The following is a 16,133-nucleotide window of genomic DNA, read 5'->3' as shown; positions in this document are numbered from 1 at the left end:
TACAGCCTGCCAGTGCAAAACCTCTTCTACTAAATTAAATTAACGTAGTGTGGTCAAGGATACCTGTACATCATTTCACTTTCTTATTTGGACACTGTGCTGCTGTCTAATTCTAGGTTCCCTTGGAAATGACCTGGTAGCAAGCCTTACGGGGCAGAATCGGGATGCCAAGCCCCCCACCCTGGTCCCCAACCCTCATGCTCCAGGTGGTCCTCACCCCACTGGCCACTGCTGAATCACCATCAGGAGTCCGGCTGCAGGACCTGATGTGGCAGCTCTAAAACCTGTTGGCAGGAGACGGGAGCAGAGGGTCAGCGTCACGGGGTCACCGTGCCCCAGGGTCAAAGAAGCCCGCAGGGACCTTGCCACCGAGGTGTGACGTCAGGGTGGACTTTGGCAAAGGGTGGTCAACCTGCCCAGAGGCTGAACTCACTTAGATGAAAGCAGGGTAGAGGCAACAGGGACTGTTGCATCAAAGCCTGTCGACTGCAAGCCCCGACCCATGGGTGTTTTCAGGGTATTTGCAAGTGCGGATTCTCATCAAAAAGGTCTAGTGGAAATAATGAGAGCCAAACAGTCCTTACCCAGGGGAATACCAGTGCCAGTGGCCAGTCTCTAGGCTCGGAGGCTACTGTACTGGGGTCTGAACTGGGGAGGCCTGCTGCACCATCTCAGGGATTTCCCAGCACAGATCTTGGCTGGCTGGGGAGTTTCCAGCTCTGTTTCCAGTATCTGATCACCCTGGGGTGGATAGGAGGGTGGAAGGAAAGACTGCCTAAGGGCTCTGTTCCTTTCCCATTTTTTGCATGTGATCTTTAGTTACACACCCGCTCCAGCCTCTTATTATTCAGGAGTTTTTAGGAAAGACCTGGAAGCAAGTAGAAAAAAAAAAACCTCCCGCTGACAAAATATGCAGATAGTCCAGAGGAGGAAGCAGGAGATAAGAAAGAGTACATAACAGGCCCCAGGGGTAAATCTTTAGAGGGTGACTCAGTGGAAAAGAGCAAAGAGCAAAGGATGCAGGCTGCACTTCCTTGGGGGGGGGGGGGGGGGGGGGGGAGGGGCAGGGGAAGGGGAAGAAGTCATTCTCCTGAGGGATACCGTGGCTGTTGCTAACCAGGACATCCCACAGCAGGTCACCTTATCAGCAAGAATGATTCACCGTGGAGCAAATTGCCTGAGGGAATCGGGGGATGCTCCATCCCTTGGTAACCTCAAAGCCAGGAAGATGGTTTTGCTGGAAGAGATTCAGCAACGCAAGGACAACTAGGCGAAATTCTTCAGCTCTGCTAAACACAGCAGATGACATGATATAATCACCTATAGTGCCTTTAAATGCCATTTGGTGCCACTCATCTTTTCTACTATGGACCAGAAGCTTGTGAAAGCAGGTCTTGCTGTCTGCCTGGCTGTCTGTCACAGCCACCTCAGCTCCAGCTCTTTTCCAGCCACCCCAATCTCTTTTCCAGCCACTCCAATCTCTTTTCCTTACCACGAGCTCTTGCTGCTGGAAGGGAAGGGCAGCTTGCCCTCTGCCAAGCATTGTGTCATGCTTTGCTCCTCATTTGCAGAGGTCTCTCCTTCCAGCTTCTTCTTGAGTCCCTTCACTCCTGTCCCATACCAGCTTTTCCATGCCCCATGCTCCTTTGTGCCTTTGATCTGCAGCTGCCGATAAATCCAGGTCCATCTTTGCTGCCCTGCCTCTCCAGGGTGTTGGAGTCGGGACCACGTCAGCTCAACTGTGTGCTGAGGCAGGACTGGGCTCGTGATTCAAGAAGTGGAAAATGACTGCGTCAAACCAGTTCTCGGTTTGGCTCAAGCTCCTTCATTTTGGTTGCCAGAGGCATTGGCTCAGAGTGGTGAAGGCAGGTTTCCAGTGCCACAGGGAAGGGGTTCACAGGGCTCCAGAGACTGTGAGTTTGTACATGAGAAAGGGATGCATATTGCAGGAGCTCAAGATTTTGGATGGGGAAAGCTCAAAGCTTGGGCTGGGGAGCAGGATTCCTCCAACTGCGCCTTTCACCCTGAGCAAGGTACTTTTTTAAACTTCCTTTTTCCCAAGGAGATTTCCAACAACCCTTGAAGTCCTGAAACCACCCCAAAACCCAGGACTTATAAAAGTGAGGGAGCAGCCTCTGACTGAATTCGAGTTTTTTCTCCTTGTTGCGTCCTCTATTTCTCTCTTCCCTTCTACGCAACCTCCAGCTGCAAAGCCCCCCATCATGCCTCCCACAGCACCTTTTCCTGCCTTGCCACCTCCGTTTTTGCCACTGCAGCAGTAGAGAAAGCACTGACTCTGCCAACAAGCTCCTCGGTTCTTCCCTCTAAGAGAAAAGAGAAAAACTGAAGATGCGTGAGCAGTTCCCACATAATTGTACTGGTAGCACTCAAAAGTCTCCAAAAGCCCTGAGCAGAGAGATTTCCTCTTGTTTTTCACTCTCCCATCTTTGCATGTTGTCACACCCCCGAGCTGGTGCCACACCAGAGTTGGGACCTGGGGGAGAAGCTCTGTCCGATGCTCTTCTGTGGATGGGTGAAACCAAAGCCTTGCCTTGCTAGAAAAAGAGCTGGGTAGAGAGTGGGGCTTGCAATAAAATGGTCTGGTGTGGGGAGTGAGGCAGCAGGCAGGCAGGACAGGACCTTCTCTGACTGATGATCCACCTTGCTCCACTAAACTGGGGGGCTTCTAATCAGGTTGCTTGCAGCAAACCAAGCTAAAGGCACGATGAAATTTGATGGTGGCATACCTAGTTTAATTTCCATGGTAATTGCACTTGATTGGGAAACATGCAGGTGACACAGCGGGTCTCAACTGGGTTGATGTGGCCTCCGCTGCTGGCAGAAGGTAATGGACCTTCGCCTGTCACCAGAAGAGCCCTACCCAAGATGCCATCCCCGCCGTGCAGCAGGAGACAAGTGACACATCTGAAACCTGACAACATCTTTCCGTGGTTCAGAGCCATTTCTGCTCAAATAAGCAGGAAAAGTTACCAGATGGAGGAGGGGAGCCAGTAGTCCCTGATTTTGCCTTTACAGCCACATTTCAAACGTGAAGTCCTTGCCCCCTTGCAGGGTGACCACTGATGGGTTGCTTACTTACGTAGCAGCTGAGCTGTCATCCTGCAAGTCACCAACAACTCTTTAAAGGCCAATGCTCAAGTATCTAATGGAGAAGATGAATTGTCCATTCCCTGTCTAAGCTATTGCCCTTCTACCCTGGACCATGCGTTGCCTCTCTCCCCCGGGCTGGAGGCAACTCCTCCATGGGAAATCATGGAGATAATGGAGAAACCTTGAAGGAGTGTATTCTGCAGCCCCTTGGAGCTCCCTGGGAGCAAATGATAATGCTCTCCTGCAAAAGCATGCAGCACTTTATTAGAGCGATCAGAGGTAAATACAGCCATGCAACAGTTTTTAAACACCGATTCAGGTGTGCCTGATGGGTGCTTCCTCAGTGCTTTTTCCAATTCTTGTGCTTATAAACCTGCGCAGGCTCTCTTCCTGCTAAAAGCTGTGTTTTAACACAAAGGGAACCTTCCCTGCAGTGTCTTTTAGATGGGGAGGAGTGGGTATGGTCCAGGTGCCCTGAGGTTGTATGGGACATACTGGCCAGGAGGACCCTTGGGGCCAAGTGTGTCCAGTGTAAAGCTGAGGGCACTAATGAGCCTTAACAGCCCTTAGGAGCCTCACCTGGGGTGTCCACCCACACCCATGGGGCCCAGGAGCATATTTAAGCTCAGCCTCCAGCTCAGAAGGGTTTCTCAGGCTGTGCTGTAGCCTTGGTACCTGCTCTGCTATGTATCTGCAGTTTCTGGATGGATCTGGAGATGCTTCATACCCTTGCTGTGCTGGGGAGAGTTGATGGAGCTTTTTATGAGGAGCCAGCCTCAGATGTTTCTGGACAGACTCTGCTGGTGGGGCCACTGCCTGTACTGGGTCACCCTACCTCATCTCCCTGTGTTTTATGGGGCCATGGATGCTCCAAGGAGCTGTTATCATTCCCAAAATGTTTACCTCTTCCTTCTGCTTCCCTTTGCACAGGTCTATGAGGTAGGTGGATTGTATCCTGTGACTCTTTGCTGTGTAATAATTTTTTCTTGGCCCAGGTATATTGAGCACCTGAGGTCTGACTCTGCCACTGGAGCTCATCACAGAAATGCCATGAGGTATCAGGAGCAATACTGTGCAGATTTATTTTTTTTCACAAGACAAATAGCTTAGGAGAGGCTATATATTCCTGCAAAGCAGCCCATTGCCTGCCCTGTGAGCAAGGGCAGGAAAGTATCTGACTGGTGCCTGTGTTACCTGTTTAAAAAGCAAATGATATTCAGAGACAAGTGAAAAAACCCTCAAATGCTCAGGTAGCAATAGTAAATATTTGGCTTCAAAAGGTTAGGAGTTATTTTATTTGTGAATCTGTCTTATTTTTTCATACAGCTTTGGTCTTGGACGGGCCCTTTTTAAGATGGTTCTTGTAAGTTGGGTCTGGCAGCCAGAACTGTTCTCTTCCCAGCCTGCTTTTTAGGCAATTGCTTCCCAGGAAAAAAACTTAGATTGTGCTACATGGGTGGAGGAAAGCAGTCAACACCAGTGATGAGTATGTTATAAGACATATACAAAGAGCTGCTCACCATCAACCCTGCAGAGAGGCTTGCAAACCCCCTGTTTTGCATGGCATTGTCTGTGCACTTTGTGCTTTATTGTGTGGAGGTTGCTAGGCTGCATTTCTTGGGGCTGCAGCAAAGCCTGCCTTCTTTTTGTCTTCCTTGTTTCTCCATCCCCCTGCCTGAAAATGGGCTGTGAAATAACCCCTGGGCTTGGCTCCTTATGAATTGTTGGTTGCTCACCATAGCTACGTGTCTGGGGGGGAGAGCCTGGGTGCACAGCAAAGTGGTAGCAGTTGGGTTTACGTACCAATCTGAGGACTACCAAGTTCTGATAAGCTGAAGAAAAGACTTTGCTGCGTTAATGCACAATGGTATTTTGTGTGATTGTGGGAAAATAGGGCTGGGATTGATTTTAAGAGGTTGCCTGGCCCGTCTCCCTGTGGCCGGCTTTACCATGATGAATGAATGTCTGGCCTCCCTGTAAAGAGCCTCTGCTGATGGAGATTTCTCGGTTTCTATAGCGAAATTATCCCAGCGCTTTACTGCTATGAAGATGTCTCATCTTGCTGCAATTTTACCTTATTGCTTCTAGCCCTAGCCCCAGTTGACATGGAAAGTTGTTTCTTCTTTATGAGAGGAATTTAAAGGTATCTTGGCTGCAACACTATTTCCTTCCTCCCTCACCTTGCACATCCTGTTTTCCAGTCCCTTGCTCTTTCCCTATAAACTGTTGGTAACCAGCTGCACTAGAGGGTCCAGGTCCCTGAGTGAAGGCTCTGGTGTATGCTTGCTTTTCTACCCTCTGGGAGCTGTGGATGAAGGTCTGGCTTTGAGGAGTCCATCCTGCTCCCTTTGCTCAAGCAACTAAGCTTGCAGTTACTTTAATCTCCCTTTGCTGCTCTTGTTTTGGACTTTGGCACTGGTGAGAGCTTCCTTAGGCTAGTGCAAAGCACTTGATGAAAAGAAAAACATCCGGGAAGCTTTTTCTTTTTTAAGGTTATAATGCTTTCTCCAAGTTGTTGAGATGTGACCATATCTGTTAAAAACCAACAGTGCAAATGCACAGACATTTCCCCCTCCTGGCATCCTGTGCTCTGTCTTCTCTCTGCATGGTTCATTAGTTTGTAATCTCAACAATTGCTAGGGAAACATTTCTAATCTTGCCAATGCAACTGCTTTTTAATTTAGTTTTAAAATAGGTTTTTAAGTCAGGCTGTGCCTATGCTATTGATTTGAATTCTTGATTTAGTAAGCTGCTGCTTAACAAGATCTTTGCTACACTTCTTTAATGCCTTTCTCCAAGGGTCAAAGAATAACATTTACAGGGATGGTAGAAGTGTTACCCAGTAGCTGTTTATAAATGTAGTGTATTAAGCTAGGTTTCTTTAAAAGCCATTCTGTGTAACTTGCATTTAGTGAAATTAAGGCACTAGAATTACTTTGGGAAATGGTCCATTTAGGATATTTAGCTCTGCATTGTCAAGCATGGACATCCACCTGATGCGGATGGCCAGTGTGTCCTTTGATCGATGTAGGACCAATCCCCTCACAAAATGTGTCTGGTCTGAGCTAAGCCCAGCAACATAGATGAAAAGGCAGAGGTTGAACTTCATGTGCTGTAAACATGAAATCCCACTGATATGCCTGAAGTGTGATCCTCCCCAGCAGCTTTTCTTGTAGATAAATTTTAAAAAGCTAATAGCTGATGCTCAGTACTTTGGGATCTAGCTGCATAACTGAGCTCCCTTACTGCAGGTGGAGTGGTGGAGTATCACCAGCCTGCAGCCAGATCGCTCCTGGTCCTAGTTAAATTCAATGTAAACACAAGGATATTTAGAGATGCTCCAAGTGGAAAGAATTTAAGAGAACAGAAATAGATTGGAGCATCACCGGCATAGCAATTGATATTTTACTGTTCCTCTTTTTCTTTTTAAAAAAATATCTTACACACAACATTAATTTTTTAACACAGTGTTTTGGGAGAAGCACTATAGAAAAGCCTCACAAACCTGCTGCTGCTTCCTCTGTTCAATTTTAGTGGCTAGTTTTCCTCATTCATATGCTTTATTCTTGTAATCAGATGGTTTCCTGAACTAAGGTCCCTTGAAGTGATCAAGCTTTCAGAAAGTCAAGAGACTTGTTCTGTCTGAGTGAAATTTGGATGACACAGTGATATGTTTTAGAAAATCTTTAGAACATTGTGCACCTTTCCAGCTCTGGTGGTCACTTCTTATTCTGATTAATGCCAGGGGAGCAGATTGCTCTTGAGTGAGAGCTGCCAGGCCCCCCTCTGCTCCATGAATGCCTTTCTGCAAATGCTGGGAGTCATGTCATAGCATCTAGTCTCCAAGACCTAATGAACAGATGCTGACATTGGGCTTGCAGAAGTTGGAGTATCCAGAGGACATGAAAACCCTCATGTTGGTGTGCATTCAAGTCCTACTTGGCCGTTGATTTTTCAACATACATGGTATCATCAGCAATGTCTTTGCTTACATGCTGGGATGTGACTACTAGATTACTTGGAGTATCCTGATGTTAAAAGCAAGATATTCTATTTACTGCAATCGAAGCTGGCTGGGTACAAGACTAGGCTCTGTTAAGAAACACCAAAGTGGCCAGAGAAGCCAATGCTGGGGTCATCTTTCAGTTGCTCCTAATCTCTGTTGCCACCAAAAACATCACCTTGTTGCATAGTGAGGATAGAGAAAAAAGTCATGGGTGGTCCCAGGGGGTCTCACTCTTTAACTGGTATTTAAGCTGATATTCCTCAGACATAAGGAATTCATGGAGGCTTTCCTGGCTCTGACATGTGTATCTTGTTACCCATCAAACTGCTGCTGTGCTCTGGTGTTGGATGTGGCTCTGAGAAAGCCAGAACTTGCTTTGAATTAAAATGATGCTTGACAAGCCTCAAGTGCAGCTGAAGAATCTCTTGTTTCTCTCTTTGGAAAATATATGTGAGTTGTGAAGCATTAGGCCAAAGCTCGCTGCATTTTATTTACACTTTTTTACAATTAAACAAGGGGGTGATAAGATTGACAAGGAAGAGATGACTTAGGAGCTTGTTAGACAGCAACCTCTAAACTCTCTGGGTGATTTAAAGAACAGTAGGGTATGAAGACTCTTTTCCAGTGCGAGATTAATCAATAATAACATGCTCACTGACAGAAAAGACACTTCTCAAAAGCAATTTATCATTCATTGAAATGCAGGAGCTATGGTGTTTGACAAAGCCCCAGCAGAATGATGAAGAATATTCCTGACTGATTTCTCTTGTTGTGCCAACAAAGAGCAATCAATCATATTTAAGGAAGTGTTTATTCCACTGTGATCCCCTGTAGTTTGGGGGGAAACAGTATCCGGGGGCATTAATTATTTAATCCACATTGCCTTCTTCCTCTACGTGTGAGGTCTGGGTATTGTGCTGGGGATTGGGGCCAATATAATTTCTGGGCTGTATGTTGGGGCTTGGGAGCATGAGTGCTTGATTTTTTTTTTGGAAGAGGTTAACATTGGAGACTCAGCTCCCTCTATGGTCAAAAGAGGGAGAGACACCTTCCTTCAGGGGGTCCTTCAGTCCAGATTATGCTCTTCCAGAGCTGGCTATTCACTGTTTAGCAGCTGAAGTCTTGCTGCCTCCTGACATTGTGGTTTAAATCCCACTCAAGGTGGTAAATCTCTCAAATGTATGAGCTGTGAATTGAATCATGTGCTTGGGCCAATACACCTACTATGGTGTGACAAGAGGTGCAGAAGCATTTGCAAATGAATAATCAGGACTGGTATGGAAACACTGCTCTGCATTAAAAGACAAAAGACTTTGAAATGCCTTTGTATTGCACTGAAAATCTGGCAAGAAATGGAGATGTTTATCATGTTTGGCACTCTTGCCTAGGGGCTACTGGAGATGAGTTGAAGCTAATGCAGAGTAACTGCAAGTACATGGGTTTCTTCAGCCAGGAGCCTGTGTGGATTTGCTGCAGTTATGAGGCTTTGGCTTATCAGACTAGAGGAACCCATTGAAGGGTTGCAGAGAGATGGGATTTTAGGTTTGCATCCTCAGTTGCTGAGCACACTTGGGTTTGGAGTATCTGATGCCTCTTAGCAGAGCCGTAAGGCATGATGTGGGCAGCAGTTCCTCCTCTGTTGCTTTAGGGGCTTAAATTATAAAAATCACTTTAGTAGCTTGGTCACCTCTGAGCTGCTCTGTTTTGTGAGCAGGAGAGCAAGGGACACCTCTGAAGGCAATGCAGCCCGTTCATGGCTGGAAAGATTGTACTGCTGAATCTTCTCTATCAGCTGTAGATAATGCTGCTCAGGCACTTCAGTGAAGTGGGATAAATCCAGGCTGTGGTTTCTGTGCCACACAGATAGTGAGGAGCAATTATACAGTCTTCTCGGGCTAATTCCCACCATGGGGCTGTTGAGAGTAGTTTGCTGTCATTAGACTTTGGAAGGGGACCATAAGTGCTATTACATGTCTATGCACCAAATATAGCAAGCAGTTGCAGCTGTGGCTGTGTTATAGGAACAGGTCCCTTGTGAAGCTTGGAGATAATAAACCGATATGCATGAGCACATGCAGATATGATGATGGAATACAGTTTTCCAAGATGGGGCTTGCTGTTACAAAGATACTGTTAGCTGACATCCAGGCACCCATCTTGAAATCAGCTTTCTGGGGGGCTTCACCATGCTGAGGCTCAATTTGCTGTGCAATATGGGATAGTCGGTATTTTATTTCCCTGTTACCAAATACATTTGGTGTCAGCATGTGAAGGCAAAGAAACAAATATGGAAATTCTTTGGCATATATGTGACATTTGAGAGAATTTTAGCCCTGTTTGGTAAAAAGCATGGCTCTTAATTTCTGTTTGCTTGCCTTGTGAAATGCTGGAGTTTCTGTGTTGAAGGGAGAGGTTATTGCTGCTTTCTCCCCTGCCTCCAGAGTTGAAGCTAGAAAGTTTTTCACTGACGAGCTCTGAAGAAATCAGTGGGAAACCAATTGCAACACTGAAAGAGCAGGTTGAAATTGCAAATATTACTCCAGCCACTCTGAAGCCAGGACCACAAGGTACTTGTTGCAGTAATCCAAACCCGGTTGGAAAGGTGCCTCTGGCAGGGAGCAGTGCCTCTACCTAGTCCTTGGCAAGCAGGATTTTCTCTGAATTCAATCAGCTGCTGTTGGAAAGGTGTTAGAAGCTGCCTCAGTTGTGGTTTAATTGTATGGTAACAGCTTGCATTGCTTTCCAGCCTGGACTGAACTTATTCTACCAATGGAGCAGTAAGAAGTTTCAATCCAAGTATTTTAATATTTACTGGGCTAATTTAGTTCAATGGTAAAACTATTGCTGTTATACTGGGAATTGTTGTCATCTTGATTTTTACAAGTCTGGTTTCTTTTTAAAGTTTATTTTGCAACTCCCAAGATCATCACCTGATGTAATACTGGGGGCCAAAAAAAAAAGCCACCCCCAAAAATTTTCTGGAGTGATGCTAGTATGCTGCTTGGATGGCTGACCAAAGCCAGTGTGCAGCAGCATGTGGTAATTTATGGAATTGCTCCAAACTGGGCTGGATCCTGGTGCTCAGGGTGGCAAAACACTGTCAAAGTGCTTGTGCAAGCACCAACTGTTAAGACAGCTGAAAGTGTGAGGATCGCATCCAAACCTTGTCTGATGTGCCTTTGCATGTAGCCTGTGCTATGCAATTAAACCTGAATTTGATACAGTGATTCCCTAGGCTGTTTTAAGGGCATAGCGCTGGAAAGCATCTCACACATGACTTAAACCCAGGCCTCCGAACTCTTGCAGCTGTGGAAGAAAGTCCAGGGTCAAAACCTGAGCTCTGCCAGCTCCTGGGTGCCCGTACCTGCTCCATGCTGAGACCTGAGGATGAGCAGTGAGCCATGGGAGAAGAGAGGGGGTTTGTTAGGTCTAGTTCCCAGGTGACTTTTTGGTTCTGTGGATGTTTCGGGCCCTGTTGCTGTCTTGAAAGGGTGGCACTAATAAAGTAGATATGTGAACAAAGAACCCCCCTGCTTTGGGTGAGGAGTCTTTCAGCTTCCTGCACCCAGAGCATCTGCAATAGAGAGGGCAGCAGTGTTAGTACCAAAGGGGATCTGAGAATGCCAGGGCCTGCCTCCTAGCAGCAATATGACCTTTAATTTTTTTGGTACCTCTCAGCGCAGGTCTAGAGGCTTTCTTGGGGCCGTAGAGATGGGGCTTGATGGTAAAATGGCATGCATGCAAATGCACTAGGAAGATGGTGCTCACACCGATGCCATTTGGTCCATCTTGTCCTTTTACGCCACCGGTTTTTAATAGATCTGGTGCTTTTGGAAAGAAACATGTGTCTTGAGCAGGGCAATTGTCAGACCTGTAGGGATCAGAGGGATGTGAAAGCAGGCAGAGTCCCAAAGCAATAGTGGTAACAGGAGGGACGGGCTGGGGAGGACCAGAGGGTGGCACTAGGACAAATCTGGGGTGCTGCAAGGAGGTGTCACCTCCCAAGTGACCCTTAAACACCTTCTTGGCGGGTGCTAACTGGGGCGGGAGGAGGCTCAGTGCCCTTTGAGCAGGACTGTCCCCTGGAAAGGAAAGCTGAAAGTGTTCTTGCCATAAACATTGTCAGAAATGTCTGGTCTGGGTGTGTCAGGGTTGGCACTTGCAAGAAACCCTCAGGCTGGCCGGAAAACATAGATGTTGCAATCTGCTACTCAGCATCTTGGATTATTCGAGGAGCTGAACATTTCCTGTTTTCAGCTTGTGGTAGATGGTGTCTAACACTAATGGGTCTGTACTTGATAGGCTTTTCTCTTCCTTTTTTTTTTTTTTTGGAAAGGCAACAACAATTTCTTTTGGGGGGCTACATGTAGGGCTGTAAAACTGCACAGGAAAGGGGGTAAAAAAATAATCCCCTGTATCTGTTTTTCTTCTAGAGAATTGCTGCTCTTTGACTGATTTGCCTTTTCCCAATCTTGTGCTGCAGTCATTATGCTAAGTAATTTCCTAAGTTTCTAGGGGGAAAATGTTGAAAATGTATTACACTGTGTTCTGTAGAGTTTATATAAAACCAGAACTTTGCATTTCTTTCTTAATATACACAGAAAATGCATAACATAAATATTTATTTCCAAGTGCTCATATTTCAGCACTTTGAGTAGCTTCAGTCCTGAACAACTTGGAAACAAGAAAAGAAGTGTGATTCCTTTCAATTCCACCAATTCCAGTGTAATTTTCTATAAGATGAGAACCTATGCTTCCTGCCAAATAGGAATACTGTGCAGTTGTTTCAGGAACTGAGCCCATATGTGCACAATATAAAGTTGCATCAATGAAGACTACAGGAAAGAACTTTGCCAGTGTAGAAAACAGCTACTGTTCTTGATCTGGTTATTTATAAATCAAACAAATCAACTGGAAAATTCTAGGTTAACCAGACATAATGGTGGCTTTAATGTAAACCCATGTTAGGCTTTTATTGTGAGGGCCCTTTGAGCTCATTTATTTTTATATTGCTTTTAAAAAGTCTGTTCTTCCAATTGCTATGAGTTTTCTTCTAGTCCTCATCCCTCTAAGGTGTATTCACATTTTTAATTTTATGCACTGTAAATTTTGATTAAGTTTGTGTTGTACTTTGAGTTGAGGCTTAAAGCATCTGCTCAAGACCAGACTTGCCTCTGTAGGTCTTCAGGGTAAGCTGGGGGAAGAAAGCTGTTGATGAAGGTCTAAATAACCACATTTTCATGGAGCAGTCAGGCTGGATGTACTGCACCTGGCTCGGCCTCTGCAACACATTGCACTCATGTGCATATTGACATTGCATGCAATGTGGCAAACAAATCTTACAAGGGCACTGATGCAGTTTTCCCTGAGGCAATCTGGGGTTGCAAACAGCCCAAATCTTGGCTGTCCTTATAACAGCATCTCACAGCTGAGTTACAGGTGTCCTGTGTAACATGGATGTGAGCAGTCAGATCAGAGCACGCTGTGCTGAAATAAATCACAGTCAGTCTTTGCAAAATCAGGATGATATGTGTTTGTAAAAGCTGATCAATGGGTGCATGGATTGCGATCCTCTGCAATGGGTTGCACCCCAACAGCCACTTGGTTGATCTCTATGGGCTTGCATGTGCTGTGGCCATCTGCCTGATGTGAGCCATGGAGCAGTGGAAGGGAGGGGAGGGAGGAAAATGTTCCTCTTTACCATCAATCTCTCTTATCCTCTGCTCCCCCAAGACTTTTATAGAACCACGCTAATAAAACAGACTAAATGACAGGAGAAGTGTCATTTGGGCAGTGTTAATATCATGGATGTTTGGATGGAAATATGAATCTTGATCCACACAAACCACTTGTGGGGCACACTCCGTTTACTTAATTTTGCTGCTTCTACTTTCTGTTCTTAAACAGTGGACAGATTCATTCTCAAAATGATTCAGCTAACTATATCACCAGGTTTTTATGGGATTACCTCCTTAGCTGATTAATTGTTTACAGGCTGCATCTGCTCTGTGCTAGTTATGGACACTTTGGTGGATGTTCAGTGTGGTATTGCCCCTGTTCTTTGATTAAGCAGGGGAAAGGACAGGGGAAGTTTGGGTGGCGTCTCCTCCTTGGGCCTTTCAAATCCTCCAAACAAGCAAGTGCAACCAGTCAGTGGACTATTTCTATCCCAGCTCAAGCCTCAGCTAAAACAACATTAGCAGGCAACACATGTGACTTTAATTTTATTGACCCTGCTTTTATACTTCAGAAGCACATTGTCTTGAAACCAAACAAAACAGCAGCTCTGCACTTCTGCTGCACAGCTGTGAACTTCAGATCCTCATGAGAAACTGCTTATGACCCTTTCTGGCAGGGCAAGGTCCTGGGGCTATGTGGGCTCCTTGGTTGCATGCTCTGGATTCCTGGCCATGCAGCACAGAGGGCTTAGCCAGTGCAGTGGGGTGGAAGAACCCTTGGAGGTCCAGATCTGATGACTTGACAGCTGCTCGGTGCTCTTGGTGTGGCTGGCAGCTGCTAGCAACTTCCCAGTGATGCACACTGGTCTTTAATCAATTGGCAGGGAATGCATGGAAAGGAAATGAGTCTGGGCCAAGGCACAATGCATACATGGTGATCTATTCTAGGAAGCCAATGTGTTTCTCATTTCCATCTCCTACACACTATGGCTGGCTGGAGCAGAGGTTGTAATTCCTGCCTGTTACTGAAGCGGGAAGCAATGTTTCTTGCAGGAGCTTATTGTACCTACATCATGCCTGAGAATTATGCTGGAGGTTTGCTAATGGCTTACCTATTGATTTGTTTCTTAATGTGGTGTTGGTGATATGCTTAGGTAGGCAACATTAAACTGCTTGTAAATGGCAAATATGAATGATCGTAAGTCCTATGGAATCAGAGAAAGTAATTCAGTCTCTAAAAGAAGCCCTCTGATCTGATGTAGATCAAGAACCTTAAATCTACATTAAATCCTGTTACTTCTCCCTGTCTTTTAAAGGTTAGCCCACACCTTCTCTTCAGGACTGCCAGATCTAAGCAGAATGGGGTTGAATACGTGGAGTTGCTACTACCTTAAACTATGTCAAGAATGCAATATCACTTTAAAATCCTCACTAAAAATATTTAAATCCACTCTTTCCTCTCCGCCTTGCGAGGTTGTCTCACCAATGCATGTTGAAGCCAGGGTGCTGCTGACACCTGAACTGAGAGGCACTGGCTTGTGCTGCTCAGTCACAGCTGCTTTTGTTCCCCTTGGCCAACTGGTTACTGCCTGCTTGCAGGAGTGAGCAGGCACCGTTGGGGCCAAGAGAAGAAAGAGGGATTTGTTCCACTCAAAGTTATTATAATCCCCTCTTTTCATTACTTTGCAGAAAGAGGAAAAAGCACTCCTTTTTTCATACTCGACTGCTTTCAGACTTGACTTTTGCATCAGCCCTTCAACCGATTAGTCCTGCTGGATTGGTCTCAATGACATTTTTTTCCCCTTATAAATATGTAACCTGAAATACCCACGCACAGCCCTGCTGGCAGAGAGGGTCTTGGAGTGTTGCAAAACCCAGACCTGTTTGGGTTTTTTTCCCTGTCTCCAGCTCCTTTTCCAAGACAGTCTTTAAAGGAGGGTATGAGAGCTCTGTTTTAGCATGGACAATGCTGGCAGGCATCTTGGTTGGCAGAGTGGAGGCAGCCAGACTACAGCTCTGCAGGAGAGGCCCTCTTGGCATTGCTGGGAGGCTGCAAGTGCTAGAAGTGATCATCTTCCAGCAAACCTACCCTCTTGGCCTTATTCTGCACCAGGCTCTAGGTCAGCTCAGGCCATGCAAGCAGCCTGGCTGTTGTGTTCCTCAGCCCCAGCCTCCCCTTCCCAGCCCTTCTTGGGGCCAGCAGCAGCAGAGATGGATGGAGAGGAGAACCAGGAGCTCAGGCGATGGCTGGCTGCTCCTGGGAAAGGCAACTCCCTTCTCTGTGCCAGGGCAGCTGCTCTGGCACAGCTACAATGCTCATCTTGCTACCTGCAAGGAGAAGCCAAGGTACTTTCATTTTCTCTTCATCTGAATAGTGGCAAAAGTCATTTCTGCCTGGGCTGTGGAGGAGCTGAGCTGTGTGATGGACCAGAGAAAAATGCTTCTCGGCCTAAATGGGTTCAAGGCCAACCTGCATCCATTTGTTCTCATGCCACCCTTGCTCTTTCACTGACGGCTCCTTGACCTCTCTGGGGTGTCTCTTCCTCCCCCACCCATGTATTTATAGTGAGATACAGTATTCCTCCCTACCTGTGCTTTTAGCCAAATTAAACAAACCAAGCTGTTGGTTTCCTGGCATTATGTGAAGGCTTGTGTAAAGATTAGGAAGGCTTGCAGTGATGCATTCTAAGAGGCTTTTTTTCAGGGTTGAAGGAACAAGTAAGATTTCCTCTCACCCCCTTGAGAGCAAAATGTTGCTTAGACATAAATGTTTTTTAAGGATATTTTCCAAATAGCAACATTTTTCTGGAAGTTTGGGGGCCTCGGTGCTTATTGCAGAGGGGTTTTTTCAATTGGAAAACACAGCACTTTCGGGGTCGTCTCAAATAGATGTCTTCTTGCTTGGCAAGCACACAGGAAGATGACCTACTTTGTGAGCCTGATAGTGGGTTCGTAACAGATCTGTTTGTTCCCTTTTCTGCTAAAAAGAACATCTGATATCTAGGAATACTAAAAACAACCCCATGAGGGCAGTTTTCTTGAGATAAAAGTACTGTCTGGTGACTTATGTAGGATGCCATCTTCTGTGAGGAGACAGCTTGGATGGCATGGTGACAGCTGATGAAACAGTTACCACTTGTAAACACAGGACAGAGTTAAATATTTTTACTAACTGCAAATGCCAAGAGTTGGTACTTGTACACACCTTTCAAAACATTGTAAAAGCAAAAGCATGGGAAGGTTAAATGCAATCATTTAAAAAGCCATACCTGGATCTGTGCAAGAGAATGTACAGATTTATACATTTTAAAACCAAGATGTGTTCTGGATGACTAAAC

Source organism: Pelecanus crispus, chromosome 10, assembly GCF_030463565.1.
Source record: "Pelecanus crispus isolate bPelCri1 chromosome 10, bPelCri1.pri, whole genome shotgun sequence".
NCBI lineage: Eukaryota > Metazoa > Chordata > Aves > Pelecaniformes > Pelecanidae > Pelecanus > Pelecanus crispus.
This window is presented reverse-complemented; position numbering follows the sequence as displayed.